Genomic DNA, 19,580 nt, shown 5'->3' with positions numbered 1-19,580 from the left:
AGAGGTGTTGGTTTCTCCTGTGAGGGAACCAGCATCTCTGACTATTATTTTTGGAGTCAGGGTTTGAGGGACCCTGTTCTCCTTAGATAGGACTGGTAGGGGGGAATTGTCCTCCAAGTCACTATCCTCTTCCTCTGAGTTGCCACCCTCAGAGGGGTTGGCCTTTTCAAACTCTGCCAAAAGCTCCTGGAGCTGTATTTTGGTAGGTTTGGGGCCCATTGTTATTTTCTTTATTTTACAGAGTGACCTTAGCTCCCTCATCTTAAGATGGAGGTAAGGTGTGGTGTCGAGTTCCACCACAGTCACATCTGTGCTAGACATTTTGCTTCTAAAAGTTGGAATACTTTTTAAGAATCTACAACTGGTTCTAGAATCTAATTCAAACTTTTACAAACTTTTAAACTCTAAAAGAAATGCTAAACAGGGACTTAACACACAAGGCCCTAGCAGGACTTTTAAGAATTTAGAAAACTTTTCAAATTGCAAAAATCAATTTCTAATGACAATTTTGGAATTTGTTGTGTGATCAGGTATTGGCTGAGTAGTCCAGCAAATGCAAAGTCTTGTACCCCACCGCTGATCCACCAATGTAGGAAGTTGGCTCTGTATGTGCTATTTCAAAGTAAGGAATAGCATGCACAGAGTCCAAGGGTTCCCCTTAGAGGTAAAATAGTGGTAAAAATAGATAATACTAATGCTCTATTTTGTGGTAGTGTGGTCGAGCAGTAGGCTTATCCAAGGAGTAGTGTTAAGCATTTGTTGTACATACACATAGACAATAAATGAGGTACACACACTCAGAGACAAATCCAGCCAATAGGTTTTTATATAGAAAAATATCTTTTCTTAGTTTATTTTAGGAACCACAGGTTCAAATTCTACATGTAATATCTCATTCGAAAGGTATTGCAGGTAAGTACTTTAGGAACTTCAAATCATCAAAATTGCATGTATACTTTTCAAGTTATTGACAAATAGCTGTTTTAAAAGTGGACACAGTGCAATTTTCACAGTTCCTAGGGGAGGTAAGTATTTGTTAGGTTAACCAGGTAAGTAAGACACTTACAGGGCTTAGTTCTTGGTCCAAGGTAGCCCACCGTTGGGGGTTCAGAGCAACCCCAAAGTCACCACACCAGCAGCTCAGGGCCGGTCAGGTGCAGAGTTCAAAGTGGTGCCCAAAACGCATAGGCTAGAATGGAGAGAAGGGGGTGCCCCGGTTCCGGTCTGCTTGCAGGTAAGTACCCGCGTCTTCGGAGGGCAGACCAGGGGGGTTTTGTAGGGCACCGGGGGGGACACAAGCCCACACAGAAATTTCACCCTCAGCGGCGCGGGGGCGGCCGGGTGCAGTGTAGAAACCAGCGTCGGGTTCGCAATGTTAGCCTATGAGAGATCTCGGGATCTCTTCAGCGCTGCAGGCAGGCAAGGGGGGGATTCCTCGGGGAAACCTCCACTTGGGTAAGGGAGAGGGACTCCTGGGGGTCACTTCTTCAGTGAAAGTCCGGTCCTTCAGGTCCTGGGGGCTGCGGGTGCAGGGTCTCTCCCAGGCGTCGGGACTTTAGGTTCAAAGAGTCGCGGTCAGGGGAAGCCTCGGGATTCCCTCTGCAGGCGGCGCTGTGGGAGCTCAGGGGGGACAGGTTTTGGTACTCACAGTATCAGAGTAGTCCTGGGGTCCCTCCTGAGGTGTTGGATCGCCACCAGCCGAGTCGGGGTCGCCGGGTGCAGTGTTGCAAGTCTCACGCTTCTTGCGGGGAGCTTGCAGGGTTCTTTAAAGGCTGCTGGAAACAAAGTTGCAGCCTTTCTTGGAGCAGGTCCGCTGTCCTCGGGAGTTTCTTGTCTTTTCGAAGCAGGGGCAGTCCTCAGAGGATGTCGAGGTCGCTGGTCCCTTTGGAAGGCGTCGCTGGAGCAGGATCTTTGGAAGGCAGGAGACAGGCCGGTGAGTTTCTGGAGCCAAGGCAGTTGTCGTCTTCTGGTCTTCCGCTGCAGGGGTTTTCAGCTGGGCAGTCCTTCTTCTTGTAGTTGCAGGAATCTAATTTTCTAGGGTTCAGGGTAGCCCTTAAATACTAAATTTAAGGGCGTGTTTAGGTCTGGGGGGTTAGTAGCCAATGGCTACTAGCCCTGAGGGTGGGTACACCCTCTTTGTGCCTCCTCCCAAGGGGAGGGGGTCACAATCCTAACCCTATTGGGGGAATCCTCCATCTGCAAGATGGAGGATTGCTAAAAGTCAGAGTCTCCTCAGCTCAGGACACCTTAGGGGCTGTCCTGACTGGCCAGTGACTCCTCCTTGTTTTTCTCATTATTTTCTCCGGCCTTGCCGCCAAAAGTGGGGCCTGGCCGGAGGGGGCGGGCAACTCCACTAGCTGGAGTGTCCTGCTGGGTTGGCACAAAGGAGGTGAGCCTTTGAGGCTCACCGCCAGGTGTGACAATTCCTGCCTGGGGGAGGTGTTAGCATCTCCACCCAGTGCAGGCTTTGTTACTGGCCTCAGAGTGACAAAGGCACTCTCCCCATGGGGCCAGCAACATGTCTCGGTTTGTGGCAGGCTGCTAAAACTAGTCAGCCTACACAGATAGTCGGTTAAGTTTCAGGGGGCACCTCTAAGGTGCCCTCTGGGGTGTATTTTACAATAAAATGTACACTGGCATCAGTGTGCATTTATTGTGCTGAGAAGTTTGATACCAAACTTCCCAGTTTTCAGTGTAGCCATTAGGGTGCTGTGGAGTTCGTGTTTGACAAACTCCCAGACCATATACTCTTATGGCTACCCTGCACTTACAATGTCTAAGGTTTTGTTTAGACACTGTAGGGGTACCATGCTCATGCACTGGTACCCTCACCTATGGTATAGTGCACCCTGCCTTAGGGCTGTAAGGCCTGCTAGAGGGGTGTCTTACCTATACTGCATAGGCAGTGAGAGGCTGGCATGGCACCCTGAGGGGAGTGCCATGTCGACTTACTCGTTTTGTCCTCACTAGCACACACAAGCGGGTAAGCAGTGTGTCTGTGCTGAGTGAGAGGTCGCCAGGGTGGCATAAGACATGCTGCAGCCCTTAGAGACCTTCCTTGGCATCAGGGCCCTTGGTACTAGAAGTACCAGTTACAAGGGACTTATCTGGATGCCAGGGTCTGCCAATTGTGGATACAAAAGTACAGGTTAGGGAAAGAACACTGGTGCTGGGGCCTGGTTAGCAGTCCTCAGCACACTTTCAATTGTAAACATAGCATCAGCAAAGGCAAAAAGTCAGGGGGCAACCATGCCAAGGAGGCATTTCCTTACACAACCCCCCCCCAAACGAAAGAGGATGAGACTAACCTTTCCCAAGAGAGTCTTCATTTTCTAAGTGGAAGAACCTGGAAAGGCCATCTGCATTGGCATGGGCAGTCCCAGGTCTGTGTTCCACTATAAAGTCCATTCCCTGTAGGGAGATGGACCACCTCAACAGTTTAGGATTTTCACCTTTCATTTGCATCAGCCATTTGAGAGGTCTGTGGTCAGTTTGAACTAGGAAGTGAGTCCCAAAGAGGTATGGTCTCAGCTTCTTCAGGGACCAAACCACAGCAAAGGCCTCCCTCTCAATGGCACTCCAACGCTGCTCCCTGGGGAGTAACCTCCTGCTAATGAAAGCAACAGGCTGGTCAAGGCCATCATCATTTGTTTGGGACAAAACTGCCCCTATCCCATGTTCAGAGGCATCAGTCTGCACAATGAACTGCTTAGAATAATCTGGAGCTTTTAGAACTGGTGCTGAGCACATTGCCTGTTTCAGGGTGTCAAAGGCCTGTTGGCATTCCACAGTCCAGTTCACTTTCTTGGGCATTTTCTTGGAGGTGAGTTCAGTGAGGGCTGTCACAATGGATCCATATCCCTTCACAAACCTCCTGTAATACCCAGTCAAGCCAAGGAATGCCCTGACTTGAGTCTGGGTTTTTGGAGCTACCCAGTCCAGAATAGTCTGGATCTTGGGTTGGAGTGGCTGAACTTGGCCTCCACCTACAAGGTGGCCCAAGTAAACCACAGTTCCCTGCCCTATCTGGCATTTGGATGCCTTGATAGAGAGGCCTGCAGATTGCAGAGCCTTCAAAACCTTCTTCAGGTGGACCAGGTGATCCTGCCAGGTGGAGCTAAAGACAGCAATATCATCAAGATAAGCTGTGCTAAAGGACTCCAAGCCAGCAAGGACTTGATTCACCAACCTTTGGAAGGTGGCAGGGGCATTCTTTAAACCAAAGGGCATAACAGTAAACTGATAATGCCCATCAGGTGTGGAGAATGCTGTTTTCTCTTTTGCTCCAGGTGCCATTTTTATTTGCCAGTACCCTGCTGTCAAGTCAAAGGTACTTAAGAATTTGGCAGCACCTAATTTGTCTATGAGCTCATCAGCTCTTGGAATTGGATGAGCATCGGTCTTGGTGACAGAATTGAGCCCCCTGTAGTCCACACAAAACCTCATCTCTTTCTTTCCATCTTTGGTGTGAGGTTTGGGGACTAAGACCACTGGGCTAGCCCAGGGGCTGTCAGAGCGCTCAATTACTCCCAATTCCAGCATCTTGTGGACTTCCACCTTGATGCTTTCCTTCACATGGTCAGATTGTCTAAAGATTTTGTTCTTGACAGGCATGCTGTCTCCTGTGTCCACATCATGGGTACACAGGTGTGTCTGACCAGGGGTTAAGGAGAAGAGTTCAGGAAACTGTTGTAGGACTCTCCTACAATCAGCTTGCTGTTGGCCAGAGAGGGTGTCTGAGTAGATCACTCCATCTACTGTGCCATCTTTTGGGTCTGATGACAGAAGATCAGGGAGAGGTTCACTCTCTGCCTCCTGATCCTCATCTGTTACCATCAACAGATTGACATCAGCCCTGTCGTGGAAGAGCTTAAGGCGGTTTACATGGATCACCCTCTTGGGGCTCCTGCTTGTGCCCAGGTCCACCAGGTAGGTGACCTGACTCTTCCTTTCTAGTATTGGGTAAGGGCCACTCCATTTGTCCTGGAGTGCCCTGGGAGCCACAGGCTCCAGAACCCAGACTTTCTGCCCTGGTTGGAACTCAACCAGTGCAGCCTTTTGGTCATACCAAAACTTCTGGAGCTGTTGGCTGGCCTCAAGGTTTTTGGTTGCCTTTTCCATGTACTCTGCCATTCTAGAGCGAAGGCCGAGTACATAGTCCACTATGTCCTGTTTAGGCTCATGGAGAGGTCTCTCCCAGCCTTCTTTAACAAGGGCAAGTGGTCCCCTTACAGGATGACCAAACAGAAGTTCAAAGGGTGAGAATCCTACTCCCTTCTGTGGCACCTCTCTGTAAGCGAAAAGCAGACATGGCAAGAGGACATCCCATCTCCTTTTGAGCTTTTCTGGGAGCCCCATGATCATGCCTTTTAATGTCTTGTTGAATCTCTCAACCAAGCCATTAGTTTGTGGATGGTATGGTGTAGTGAATTTATAAGTCACTCCACACTCATTCCACATGTGCTTTAGGTATGCTGACATGAAGTTGGTACCTCTGTCAGACACCACCTCCTTAGGGAAACCCACTCTGGTGAAGATACCAATGAGGGCCTTGGCTACTGCAGGGGCAGTAGTCGACCTAAGGGGAATAGCTTCAGGATACCTGGTAGCATGATCCACTACTACCAGGATATACATATTTCCTGAGGCTGTGGGAGGTTCTAGTGGACCAACTATGTCCACACCCACTCTCTCAAAGGGAACCCCCACCACTGGAAGTGGAATGAGGGGGGCCTTTGGATGCCCACCTGTCTTACCACTGGCTTGACAGGTGGGGCAGGAGAGGCAAAACTCCTTAACCATGTTGGACATATTGGGCCAGTAGAAGTGGTTGACTAACCTCTCCCACGTCTTGGTTTGTCCCAAATGTCCAGCAAGGGGAATGTCATGGGCCAATGTTAGGATGAACTTCCTGAACAGCTGAGGCACTACCACTCTCCTAGTGGCACCAGGTTTGGGGTCTCTGGCCTCAGTGTACAGGAGTCCATCCTCCCAATAGACCCTATGCGTTCCATTTTTCTTGCCTTTGGACTCTTCAGCAGCTTGCTGCCTAAGGCCTTCAAGAGAGGGACAGGTTTCTTGTCCCTTACACAGCTCCTCCCTTGAGGGTCCCCCTGGGCCTAAGAGCTCAACCTGGTAAGGTTCAAGCTCCAAAGGCTCAGTTCCCTCAGAGGGCAGAACTTCTTCCTGAGAAGAGAGGTTCCCTTTCTTTTGCTGTGTTGCAGTTGGTTTCCCAACTGACTTTCCTGTTCTCTTGGTAGGCTGGGCCATTTTTCCAGACTCCAGCTCTACTTTTTCACCCTGTGCCTTGCACTGTGCTCTTGTTTTCACACACACCAGTTCAGGGATACCCAGCATTGCTGCATGGGTTTTTAGTTCCACCTCAGCCCATGCTGAGGACTCCAGGTCATTTCCAAGCAGACAGTCCACTGGGATATTTGAGGAGACCACCACCTGTTTCAGGCCATTGACCCCTCCCCATTCTAAAGTAACCATTGCCATGGGATGTACTTTTCTCTGATTGTCAGCGTTGGTGACTGTGTAAGTTTTTCCAGTCAGGTATTGGCCAGGGGAAACCAGTTTCTCTGTCACCATGGTGACACTGGCACCTGTATCCCTCAGGCCCTCTATTCTAGTCCCATTAATTAAGAGTTGCTGTCTGTATTTTTGCATGTTAGGCGGCCAGACAGCTAGTGTGGCTAAATCCACCCCACCCTCAGAAACTAGAGTAGCTTCAGTGTGGACCCTGATTTGCTCTGGGCACACTGTTGATCCCACTTGGAGACTAGCCATACCAGTGTTACCTGGATGGGAGTTTGGAGTGGAACCTTTCTTGGGACAGGCCTTGTCTCCAGTTTGGTGTCCATGCTGTTTACAGCTATGACACCAGGCCTTTTTGGGATCAAAGTTTTTACCCTTGTACCCATTGTTTTGTGAAGAGGCTCTGGGCCCACCCTCCTGTGCAGGTTTTTGGGGGCCTGTAGAAGACTCTTTACTATTTTTAGTTTTGGTTGTCTCATCACCCTTCCCCTGGGGAGTCTTTGTGACCCCTTTCTTTTGGTCACCCCCTGTTGAAGTCTTGGACACCCTTGTCTTGACCCAATGGTCCGCCTTCTTTCCCAATTCTTGGGGAGAAATTGGTCCTAGGTCTACCAGATGCTGATGCAGTTTATCATTGAAACAATTACTTAACAGGTGTTCTTTCACAAATAAATTGTACAGCCCATCATAATTACTTACACCACTGCCTTGAATCCAACCATCTAGTGTTTTCACTGAGTAGTCAACAAAGTCAACCCAGGTCTGGCTCGAGGATTTTTGAGCCCCCCTGAACCTAATCCTGTACTCCTCAGTGGAGAATCCAAAGCCCTCAATCAGGGTACCCTTCATGAGGTCATAAGATTCTGCATCTGGTCCAGAGAGTGTGAGGAGTCTATCCCTACACTTTCCTGTGAACATTTCCCAAAGGAGAGCACCCCAGTGAGATCTGTTCACTTTTCTGGTTACACAAGCCCTCTCAAAAGCTGTGAACCATTTGGTGATGTCATCACCATCTTCATATTTAGTTACAATCCCTTTAGGGATTTTCAACATGTCAGGAGAATCTCTGACCCTATTTATGTTGCTGCCACCATTGATGGGTCCTAGGCCCATCTCTTGTCTTTCCCTCTCTATGGCTAGGATCTGTCTTTCCAAAGCCAACCTTTTGGCCATCCTGGCTAACTGGATGTCCTCTTCACTGGGGCTATCCTCAGTGATTTCAGAGGTGTTGGTTTCTCCTGTGAGGGAACCAGCATCTCTGACTATTATTTTTGGAGTCAGGGTTTGAGGGACCCTGTTCTCCTTAGATAGGACTGGTAGGGGGGAATTGTCCTCCAAGTCACTATCCTCTTCCTCTGAGTTGCCACCCTCAGAGGGGTTGGCCTTTTCAAACTCTGCCAAAAGCTCCTGGAGCTGTATTTTGGTAGGTTTGGGGCCCATTGTTATTTTCTTTATTTTACAGAGTGACCTTAGCTCCCTCATCTTAAGATGGAGGTAAGGTGTGGTGTCGAGTTCCACCACAGTCACATCTGTGCTAGACATTTTGCTTCTAAAAGTTGGAATACTTTTTAAGAATCTACAACTGGTTCTAGAATCTAATTCAAACTTTTACAAACTTTTAAACTCTAAAAGAAATGCTAAACAGGGACTTAACACACAAGGCCCTAGCAGGACTTTTAAGAATTTAGAAAACTTTTCAAATTGCAAAAATCAATTTCTAATGACAATTTTGGAATTTGTTGTGTGATCAGGTATTGGCTGAGTAGTCCAGCAAATGCAAAGTCTTGTACCCCACCGCTGATCCACCAATGTAGGAAGTTGGCTCTGTATGTGCTATTTCAAAGTAAGGAATAGCATGCACAGAGTCCAAGGGTTCCCCTTAGAGGTAAAATAGTGGTAAAAATAGATAATACTAATGCTCTATTTTGTGGTAGTGTGGTCGAGCAGTAGGCTTATCCAAGGAGTAGTGTTAAGCATTTGTTGTACATACACATAGACAATAAATGAGGTACACACACTCAGAGACAAATCCAGCCAATAGGTTTTTATATAGAAAAATATCTTTTCTTAGTTTATTTTAGGAACCACAGGTTCAAATTCTACATGTAATATCTCATTCGAAAGGTATTGCAGGTAAGTACTTTAGGAACTTCAAATCATCAAAATTGCATGTATACTTTTCAAGTTATTGACAAATAGCTGTTTTAAAAGTGGACACAGTGCAATTTTCACAGTTCCTAGGGGAGGTAAGTATTTGTTAGGTTAACCAGGTAAGTAAGACACTTACAGGGCTTAGTTCTTGGTCCAAGGTAGCCCACCGTTGGGGGTTCAGAGCAACCCCAAAGTCACCACACCAGCAGCTCAGGGCCGGTCAGGTGCAGAGTTCAAAGTGGTGCCCAAAACGCATAGGCTAGAATGGAGAGAAGGGGGTGCCCCGGTTCCGGTCTGCTTGCAGGTAAGTACCCGCGTCTTCGGAGGGCAGACCAGGGGGGTTTTGTAGGGCACCGGGGGGGACACAAGCCCACACAGAAATTTCACCCTCAGCGGCGCGGGGGCGGCCGGGTGCAGTGTAGAAACCAGCGTCGGGTTCGCAATGTTAGCCTATGAGAGATCTCGGGATCTCTTCAGCGCTGCAGGCAGGCAAGGGGGGGATTCCTCGGGGAAACCTCCACTTGGGTAAGGGAGAGGGACTCCTGGGGGTCACTTCTTCAGTGAAAGTCCGGTCCTTCAGGTCCTGGGGGCTGCGGGTGCAGGGTCTCTCCCAGGCGTCGGGACTTTAGGTTCAAAGAGTCGCGGTCAGGGGAAGCCTCGGGATTCCCTCTGCAGGCGGCGCTGTGGGAGCTCAGGGGGGACAGGTTTTGGTACTCACAGTATCAGAGTAGTCCTGGGGTCCCTCCTGAGGTGTTGGATCGCCACCAGCCGAGTCGGGGTCGCCGGGTGCAGTGTTGCAAGTCTCACGCTTCTTGCGGGGAGCTTGCAGGGTTCTTTAAAGGCTGCTGGAAACAAAGTTGCAGCCTTTCTTGGAGCAGGTCCGCTGTCCTCGGGAGTTTCTTGTCTTTTCGAAGCAGGGGCAGTCCTCAGAGGATGTCGAGGTCGCTGGTCCCTTTGGAAGGCGTCGCTGGAGCAGGATCTTTGGAAGGCAGGAGACAGGCCGGTGAGTTTCTGGAGCCAAGGCAGTTGTCGTCTTCTGGTCTTCCGCTGCAGGGGTTTTCAGCTGGGCAGTCCTTCTTCTTGTAGTTGCAGGAATCTAATTTTCTAGGGTTCAGGGTAGCCCTTAAATACTAAATTTAAGGGCGTGTTTAGGTCTGGGGGGTTAGTAGCCAATGGCTACTAGCCCTGAGGGTGGGTACACCCTCTTTGTGCCTCCTCCCAAGGGGAGGGGGTCACAATCCTAACCCTATTGGGGGAATCCTCCATCTGCAAGATGGAGGATTTCTAAAAGTTAGAGTCACCTCAGCTCAGGACACCTTAGGGGCTGTCCTGACTGGCCAGTGACTCCTCCTTGTTTTTCTCATTATTTTCTCCGGCCTTGCCGCCAAAAGTGGGGCCTGGCCGGAGGGGGCGGGCAACTCCACTAGCTGGAGTGTCCTGCTGGGTTGGCACAAAGGAGGTGAGCCTTTGAGGCTCACCGCCAGGTGTGACAATTCCTGCCTGGGGGAGGTGTTAGCATCTCCACCCAGTGCAGGCTTTGTTACTGGCCTCAGAGTGACAAAGGCACTCTCCCCATGGGGCCAGCAACATGTCTCGGTTTGTGGCAGGCTGCTAAAACTAGTCAGCCTACACAGATAGTCGGTTAAGTTTCAGGGGGCACCTCTAAGGTGCCCTCTGGGGTGTATTTTACAATAAAATGTACACTGGCATCAGTGTGCATTTATTGTGCTGAGAAGTTTGATACCAAACTTCCCAGTTTTCAGTGTAGCCATTAGGGTGCTGTGGAGTTCGTGTTTGACAAACTCCCAGACCATATACTCTTATGGCTACCCTGCACTTACAATGTCTAAGGTTTTGTTTAGACACTGTAGGGGTACCATGCTCATGCACTGGTACCCTCACCTATGGTATAGTGCACCCTGCCTTAGGGCTGTAAGGCCTGCTAGAGGGGTGTCTTACCTATACTGCATAGGCAGTGAGAGGCTGGCATGGCACCCTGAGGGGAGTGCCATGTCGACTTACTCGTTTTGTCCTCACTAGCACACACAAGCGGGTAAGCAGTGTGTCTGTGCTGAGTGAGAGGTCGCCAGGGTGGCATAAGACATGCTGCAGCCCTTAGAGACCTTCCTTGGCATCAGGGCCCTTGGTACTAGAAGTACCAGTTACAAGGGACTTATCTGGATGCCAGGGTCTGCCAATTGTGGATACAAAAGTACAGGTTAGGGAAAGAACACTGGTGCTGGGGCCTGGTTAGCAGTCCTCAGCACACTTTCAATTGTAAACATAGCATCAGCAAAGGCAAAAAGTCAGGGGGCAACCATGCCAAGGAGGCATTTCCTTACAAGAGAGCACAAAGGCTCCCACCCCATGGGGTCAGAAACTTGTGTTTTAGTGGCAGGCTGGTATAGACTGGTCAGCCTTACATTAAAGATTTGGGTAAAATACAGGGGGCTTCTCTCACATGCCCTCTGTGTGCATGGAATAACAAAATCCAACACTGAAATCCGTGTCGGTTTATTGTGCTGAGAAGTTTGATACCAAACGTCCCAGTATTCAGTGAAGCCATCGTGGCGCTGTGGAGTTCCTAATGACAAACTCCCAGCCCATGTACTCAGTATGTCCACACTGCACTAACAATGTCTAAGAATGGGCTTAGACACTGTAGGGGCATATTGCTCGTGCAACTATGCCCTCACCTGTGGTATAGTGCACCCTGCCTTAGGGCTGTAAGGCCTGCTAGAGGGGTGACTCACCTATGCCACAGGCAGTGGTTTGTGGGCATGGCACCCTGAGGGTGTGCCATGTCAACTTTACCTTTTTCTCCCCACCAGCCCACACAATCTGCAATGGCAGTGTGCATGTACTTGGTGAGGGGTCCCTTAGGGTGGCACAACACATGCTGCAGCCTTTAGGGACCCTCCCTGGTCTTAGAGCCCTTGGTACCACTGGTACTTTTTACAAGGGTCTTAGCTGTGTGCCAGGGCTGTGCCAATTGTGGAAATAGGGGCACAGTTAAGGAAATGAAGACTGGTGCAGGGGCCTGGTTAGCAGGGTCCCAGCACACTCTCAGTCAAGTCAGCATCAATACCAGGCAAAAGGTGGGGGAGGGGCAGCCATGTCAAAAGGGGCTCTTTCCTAGAAGGGGCATCTCACAGTCCATGTAGAAACACTCTGAAGTACTCTGCTGACCACTGTGCCATCTTCATGGCTTCCAACCCCTGACAGAGGTGTCTCACAGCCTGGGCACAAACACCCTCAAGTGCTCTTCTTACAGCTCTGCCATGTTCATGGCTTCCAGCCCCAGACAGGGCATCTCAGAGCCTGGGCATGAACACTCTGCAGTACTCTGCCTACAGCTCTGCCATGTTCAAGGCTTCCATCCCCAGACAGGGGCATCTCAGTTCCTGGGCACAACCACTCTGCAGTACTCTGCGCACATCATTGCCATCTTCATGGCTTCCAACCCCTGACAGAGGTGTCTCACAGCCTGGGCACAAACACCCTCAAGTGCTCTGCTTACAGCTCTGCCATGTTCAAGGCTTCCATCCCCAGACAGGGGCATCTCAGAGCCTGGGCACGAACACTCTGCAGTACTCTGCCTACAGCTCTGCCATCTTCAAGGCTTCAAGCCCCAGACAGGGCATCTCAGAGCCTGGGCATGAACACTCTGCAGTACTCTGCCTACAGCTCTGCCATCTTCAAGGCTTCAAGCCCCAGACAGGGCATCTCAGAGCCTGGGCATGAACACTCTGCAGTACTCTGCCTACAGCTCTGCCATCTTCAAGGCTTCAAGCCCCAGACAGGGCATCTCAGAGCCTGGGCATGAACACTCTACAATATTCTGCATACTTCATTGTCATTTTCAGGGCTTCCAGCCCCAGACAGGGCATCTCAGAGCCTGGACGACCCCCCGCCCCCCTTTATACGCTAAACGTGTTTTATTTTGGGGGGAAAGGGGTATGAGACACCTCTGATCACCACGGGGGCATCCTATGGGGGTGAGGGTGCTTACGCCTCAGTCACAAAATAGTACGAAATCAGGGCGGAAAAACTAATTCCTTTACTGTACAGTGGACACAGTCACCGGTATATACATCTGTCGTCTGCTGGGTGGAAGGACAGGGGGCTCTAATTGTTATTAGATCATATCTCAATGGGTACCCCAAAAGGTGCAGGATCGGTACCTGTCCAGCCTGCCAGGGATCTGCAAGCACCGGCCGCCTCCTGGCACCGAAAGGGTTACCCTGAGATGTGAAAGAGCCCAGAACACCCCCACTGTGAATGGGAAGCTTTACAGATATGCTAAAAATAGCACCTGCGAATATACTACGGGTGGGGGAGGGGCTGCGGGCCCCGCTTCCCTTCCGGTCCGCCCCCCCTCCTTTTATCGTGATACAAGCAGGTGTGCAGCAGAGGTCCCCGAGGATGTGTGTGTGTGTGTGGGAGGGGTGTGGGGGGGATCCTGTCAGGCTGGAGGGGGTCCCCCCAGAGCGGGTAGAAGGTAACAGCACCCCCCCCCCCCCACACACACACTACCCCCACCCCCCGGAACGAGGCGCACAATGTGGGTCAGCCCAGAATAGCGCATCTCCAAGGGCCTCTGCGCGCTGATGGATGCTCAGGTGCGCAGCGCTAAAAATAGCCGCCCCGGGACACGTCAAATATTGTGAATTAATTCACTGTTCCCAGGAAATGTGTGTCAGGTCCGGAGAGGAGGCGCGGCGCGCCTTAAAGGGGCTCACACTGGCCCAGGGTATTTCACGAACCTCTGTGATGTAGGGCACAGCAGAGGGGCGAAAGGAGGGAAACGCGATAGTAAATGAGAGAAAACACAATATGTTGTGGAATAACCAATATTTTTTAATACTTTGAAAGCAGAGAGGGAGCGGGAGTGTGTTTGCCTTTTTGTCTATGTATGTAAAAAATCTTCGTGAAATCCGACAGACACCTCACCATACCCGACTGAAAGCCCCTGCACCCAACTGTTTATCATAAAGTACTTTTATTCGTGGGGTGTAACACCCCAAACACCCCCCTGAAGCTACGCCCCTGCTTCTGTCTTGCCCCCCAGTTTTATACCCAGGCAGATGGCGGTGATGTGACCACCTAAACGGAGTGGACCAGGACAACCTCCCTTCCTGGGCCAATATCAGCCCAGGGGACCCCATCTCCTGGGGCTTGGCACTATATTAAATGGGGAGGGGGCACATGCCACCAGGGACGATTTCAGCCCCCGAGACCCTATCCCCCAGAGCCCGGCACTATCTCGAAGTGGGAGGGATGCACAGGCTCCCCGCCTTGGCCAATTTTGGCCCCGGGCCCCTGTTCCCTGAGGCCTGCTGCATTTTAAAGGAGGAGGAAGGGCGCGTGCCCCCTCCTTGGACCGATTTTAGCCCCGGGTGCTCCATCCCCTGGGGCCTGGTAAAGTACCCAAGGGGGAAAGGGCCATTTTCTGCCTCACGGACCCCATCCAGCATCTATTTAAGTGGGGAGGAGGTCACACAGCCCCCTCTCTCTGGGCCGCTTTGCACCCCGGGGACCCCATTCACCAGGGCCCAACATCTATTTAAATGATGCGGTAGACATGCGCCCCCGCCCCGACCATTTCCGGTATCAGGGACCCTGGCCCCCTGGGCCCGGCAGCTATTTGAACGGGGAAGAGCAGACCCCCCTGCCCCCCAGTTCGATTTCAGCCCCAGGGACCCCATACCCTGGGGCCCAGCCAACAAAGGGTCCTGGTTGGGGGCTGCAGGGGGAGCCCCAAGGTCCCAAGGCCCCTAGGGCCCAAGTCTGGTCACTGCATCCAGCTTGAGCCAGCATTGCTCCTGCCCACATGGGGCATCTAAAAAATGCTGCTCCCTGCGGGCAGAAGCAATATTCACAACTGTTTCCTTGCCTGCATCACTGTAGGCAGGGAAGCATATCTGAAGTCTGCTCCAGCTGATGGGAGCATTTTTAAAGCTCCCACCAGGTGGGAGCGGACTTTGTGTTTTCTTTCACTTGGCAACAGATTTGAAATTGCTCCTGCCAAACAGCAGCAAACACAGGTTTCCTTGCCCATGCCAGTCCAGACAGGGAAACCACTATGTCTAGGAGTGGGAACCCTGGGATATAGCTGTGAGCCGGCCCAGGGGGTGGCCATTAGTGCCTCAAGGAGGGGGGCTTCATGGTCCCCCTCCCTAAAAAGAATCATACCTGGAGGTGGGCTTCCCAGGCCCTTTAAAGGCTCAGAGAGTGGACTGCGTGGCCCGCTGTCCCTATATTATAAATTTTTGGCCCCGGAAGCCAGCTCTCCTCAGCCTTTTTAGGCTCAGGGAGAGGGGGAGAAATCGCCCCCTCCCTTTATTATATATTTTCAGCCCCCGGGGTGGGCTCCATGGGCCCCACACAGCTTGGGAAGTGGGGGGCTGCATGGCCCCCTCCCCAGCATACTAAATGTCAGCCCTGAGGATGGTCTCTCCAGCACCTGCAAGGCTGGTGTAGGGGAGCCCTGTTACCCCCTTGGCAAAATACTAAATGTCGGCGTGAGGATGGGCTCTTTGGAGTCCCAAAAGGCTCGAGGAGGGTAACGTGTGACCCTCATTCCCATAAAAAATATCAGCCCCAGAGGCAGGCGCCTTGGGGCCTCTAATGGCTCGGGGTGGGGGGGTGCACCCCCCCTCCAAATACATTTTCTCTTGCCCCAGGGATACCCCTCAAGGCTTATAAAGTAGAAATGTGGCCGGCCGCTAAACATTTTTTTTTTTTTATCTCACAAGAGCCTCTCAGGATCGCTGCATTTTTTGCAGTTTTTTTATTTTTTGGCCTTAGGGGAGGGGGCAATGGAGCTCCCCTACAAAAACCTCACTGGCGCTGGGGAGCCCACCCCGGGGGCTGACATTTAATATGCTGGGAGGGGGCCACGCAACCCCCTCCCCAAGCCTTGGGGGGGACCTCGGGAGCCCAACCCCAGGGCTAAAAATATATAATAATAGAGGGGGGGGGGCGAGCGTTCTCCCCCTCCCAAGATCTAGCTTCCTGGCTAATTTGGTGTAATTCCATTCAGCACTTCTCTCTGTAGCCTTGTCTAAAGAAGTCTATGGAAAATGCATGAGGATTTTACGTTTTGAGACCCCCATTTGTTTCTTAAGCTTCGATAACAGATTACCCCGAAAATTTCCAAGGAGGAGCTGAGGTAAATGAATTATTTTTGGGGGGAGGTTTTGTGAAGATTCGTCAAACATAGCCAAAGTTATTAGCAAACCAAAAAAAAAACCATCTATGGAAAAACAGATCTAACAATACCTACTGGCGACCGCTAGTAGGTAATATATATAATATGTTTTTCACATATATGTTCATATATATGTGTGTGATTTTTTATCACTTGCTACTTATTCCTAGTGGACAAAAGTGCAACCGTTTGTCTTAAACCTACTACTTTACCACCCCCTTCCTTCTCAACGGCAGATCTTTGTCAAGGCGCTAGGTTCTCCTTCTATCGTCATAGCTCCTCTATTGGCTCTATCGGTGGCCTACTCAAGAACACTTTACCGGTTTGCCCTTTGTGGTGTCTGCTAGTAACTTCTCTCATCTTGCTCGAGTAGCATTAGAGTTTATAATCCGGCCCAGGCGGGATAAGCTCCCTGCTGTCCATCAGTAATCCTGCTCTGTCTGAACCCTTTCCTTGGGGGAAGGTTGGAAATTAGTTTCACCAGTTTAAAAAAAACACATTGCGGAAAGCGATCACTGTGCGCAATCTACTTTGTGACAGTCGATGAACAGCCAACCTGCTCCCTCTTATTGGACATATAATCCGGTAAGGAGCAGTTATTCCTGCGAAGAGAGCAATCTCCGCGGAGATATATCACTTAGGTCCTGGTTTAGGGTTGGGCGGATAGGATACTCCATCACAAACACAGAGATCCCGTCCGCAGCATTACAAGAGCATTATATCTAGGGTTCCCGGTTTTATGGTATTTATTTTTTTGACATTTATGCCTGTATTTATCTATATTTATATTTTGCTAATCTTATCTGTATTTTTTATATATATTTTCATATATATTTGGGTTTTGTGAAGAAATGAAGCTGAAAGTAGTACATTTCCACATGCATCTTACCAATAAATATACACTTTTACTTGAATTCTTTACAGATTTCAATGACATAACTACCGACAGATGATAAATCACAGCGCTTACATGAAAACATGCCCATTTAAATATGAACCTTGTGCGTATCTACAGCATTTTAAGGCTCATTACTAAAACGTTTCCTTTTTTAACCCCCACACCTGTCAATCATGACACCTGTTGGGCTAGCAGCCATGATTAACAGCATTTAGAATCACTGAAAAACAATCTAATTTATGGTTTTACCCACAATTAAAAGTAAATACAGTACAGACAGGAAACAAAATGGTTTCTGTCGGTATTTATATGTATAAATCAGCAAAAAATGGAAAACCCGGAGCCTTAATTATATCCTATGGCACTTGAAATACGGCGGACGGGATATCAGTCACATTTGCAACAAAGTACGCCATCCGCCAGACTCGAAATCAGGCCCTAATGCCACCTCCAACACTGTAATTGGAATGGAGAAGTACTTGTAATGGGTGGGAAATCACCCCAGTGTGAAGCGAAGTCATGAACTCTCACCACCCGCTGTCACTGAAGGAAAGCACCCCGACGTCTGCAGACTCCACAGGGGCAAGGACCCAGAATCTCGGCACCGAAATATCGTCTAACCAAAATATCCCGCCCTAAATCGCGTTTACAAAAATATCAACGCGCTGGAGTTAGTAATGGGAAACTCCACCCAGTGGGACCAGACTGTAAATGATAACAAACAGCATTTCTGTCAGATGGTATTTTTGCTAACAATATTCTGACGTCCAACCTTCACAAGTGAAGGGAAAACCACGCCCCATCCGAAAGGCCACCGATGTTCTCCAGTTCTTCCTGAGTGCTGGACGTGGGAGCCCGAGCTAAATACCTGTGTTCATACTATTGACTTGGATTCCCCTGGACAGAAGATTGCTGAGCTTTGGATTATCTAGAGGGTTGTGTATTTGAACCGTTTTGTGAAAATAACATGCTTCTATTTATGACAATTCTTCCAGTTGACATTATATACTACTTCTAAAAAGTGCTAGGATTGTTGGTCCTAGTTTGGATTATTTTGCAGTAAAGTTATGCAACAAGGGCGTCTCAGAGGAAGTTGTCAATGTCCCCACAGAGGCAGGTGAACATTTCCTGTATGTACTGCTCTTGGGACTGCCCTGTGCCCATCTACAAGGCAGCCTCTCGCCTAGGGTGTCTGCAGAAAGTGTACAACAAGGGTGTTCTCAAAGCCCTGAGATTCTGTTGGGCCAAAACACTGAAAGCAGATTGACACATGTGTACTTCTGCTTGGGCACAGTGCACACGGGGGACGCCCTGTTACACCTGACCTTCTGCAGGATGCCTACAGTCAATCCAATCAATAAATCCCGAGATCGTAAAGCATGGCAAATCACCCATGAGGGTCTCAAGGCGCGGATCAGGCACGGGGAGATTAAATGATTTGCCCAGAATCCCAGGATGTTGACCCGACGCCAGGACTTGAACCTGGTTCCCCCAGCTCTGAAGTCAGCAGCTCAGGCCATTACACCACATCCTCTCCACTGCACATGTCCAGCAGAGATCTAAGACATCTGCTGGACACGTGCAACAGGGTGTAATCCAAAGCATGCACTTCTGTGCAGGCCAATCACTGATGACATATTCACATGTATGTCGATGTGCGCACCTACAATGCTCTCTTCTACAGGGGTCCGGCCTGTTGGTCAGTGTCCTTCAATCCTGGCCTTCTCTAGAGCAGACTCTGGTTCATTCTTCTGCAGAACTCTCTCCGGACAAGACCTTCTACAGGACATATGTCCTTCTGCACATGTCACATCCTCTGCCATATGGCCATTTGCAGGACGTCTTCTGTCTTCTGGTGATGGCCTTCTATAGGACATCCTCCAGTATTGGTCTCTCGTAGGGTGTCCTCTGGTCTGGTCTTCTGCTGGGTGTCCTCTAGTCCCAGTCTGCTGCATGATGTCTTCTGGTCCTGGCCGTCTTGAGACGGTCCTGTGATCCTTGCCTTCTGCAAGACATCCTCCAGTCCAGGCTTCCTGCATGGTGTCTTCTGGTCTGTTACCGGGTACCCTTTGGTCCTGGTCTTCTGTAGGGTTACGCCCAGTCCTGGCTACTGCAAGGTATCTTTCGGCCCTGGCCTCCTGGTGGAGGACCTCCGATCCTGTTTTCCTTTAGGGTATTCTCTTGGCCTGGCCTTCTCCAGGGCATCCTTCGGTATTAGTTGTCTGTACGGTGTCCACAAGTCCTGAGCTTTGGAACTGCACCTGCAGTCCTAGTCTTAAACCAGGTGTCCTCTGGCCTTGGTGTTCTGCAGGGTTACATCCTGTCCTGGTCTCATGCAACCTGTCCTTCAGCCATGGCCTCCTGTTGGGGACATCTGGTCCTGGTCTTATGCAGGATGTCCTCTGCCCCTAGTCTTCTACAAGACACCCTCAGGTTCTGCTCTTCTGCAGGGCACCTTCTCATCCTGGTCTTCTACAGGGCGTTCTCTGGTCCTAGTCTTGTGCATGGCATCTTTGGGTCTTGGTCTTCCACAGGAAGCCCTCAGGTTGTGGTCTTCTGCAAGGTGTCCACCTATCTTGTCCTTCTGCAGGGTGTCCTCTGGTCCTGGTCTTCTGCAGGGTTACATCCAGTTCTGGGTTCCTGCATTGTGTCCTTCCACACTTGCCTTCTTCTGGCGGTCCTCCGGTCCTGTTCTTTTGCATGCCTTCCTCTGGTACTAGTTTTCTGCAGTGCATTCCTAGGCCCTGGTCTACTGCAGGGCATCTTCAGTTCCTGGTC

Source organism: Pleurodeles waltl, chromosome 8, assembly GCF_031143425.1.
Source record: "Pleurodeles waltl isolate 20211129_DDA chromosome 8, aPleWal1.hap1.20221129, whole genome shotgun sequence".
Classification (NCBI taxonomy): Eukaryota; Metazoa; Chordata; class Amphibia; order Caudata; family Salamandridae; genus Pleurodeles; species Pleurodeles waltl.
The sequence above is the reverse complement of the archived record's forward strand: the minus strand, read 5'-3'. Positions refer to the sequence as shown.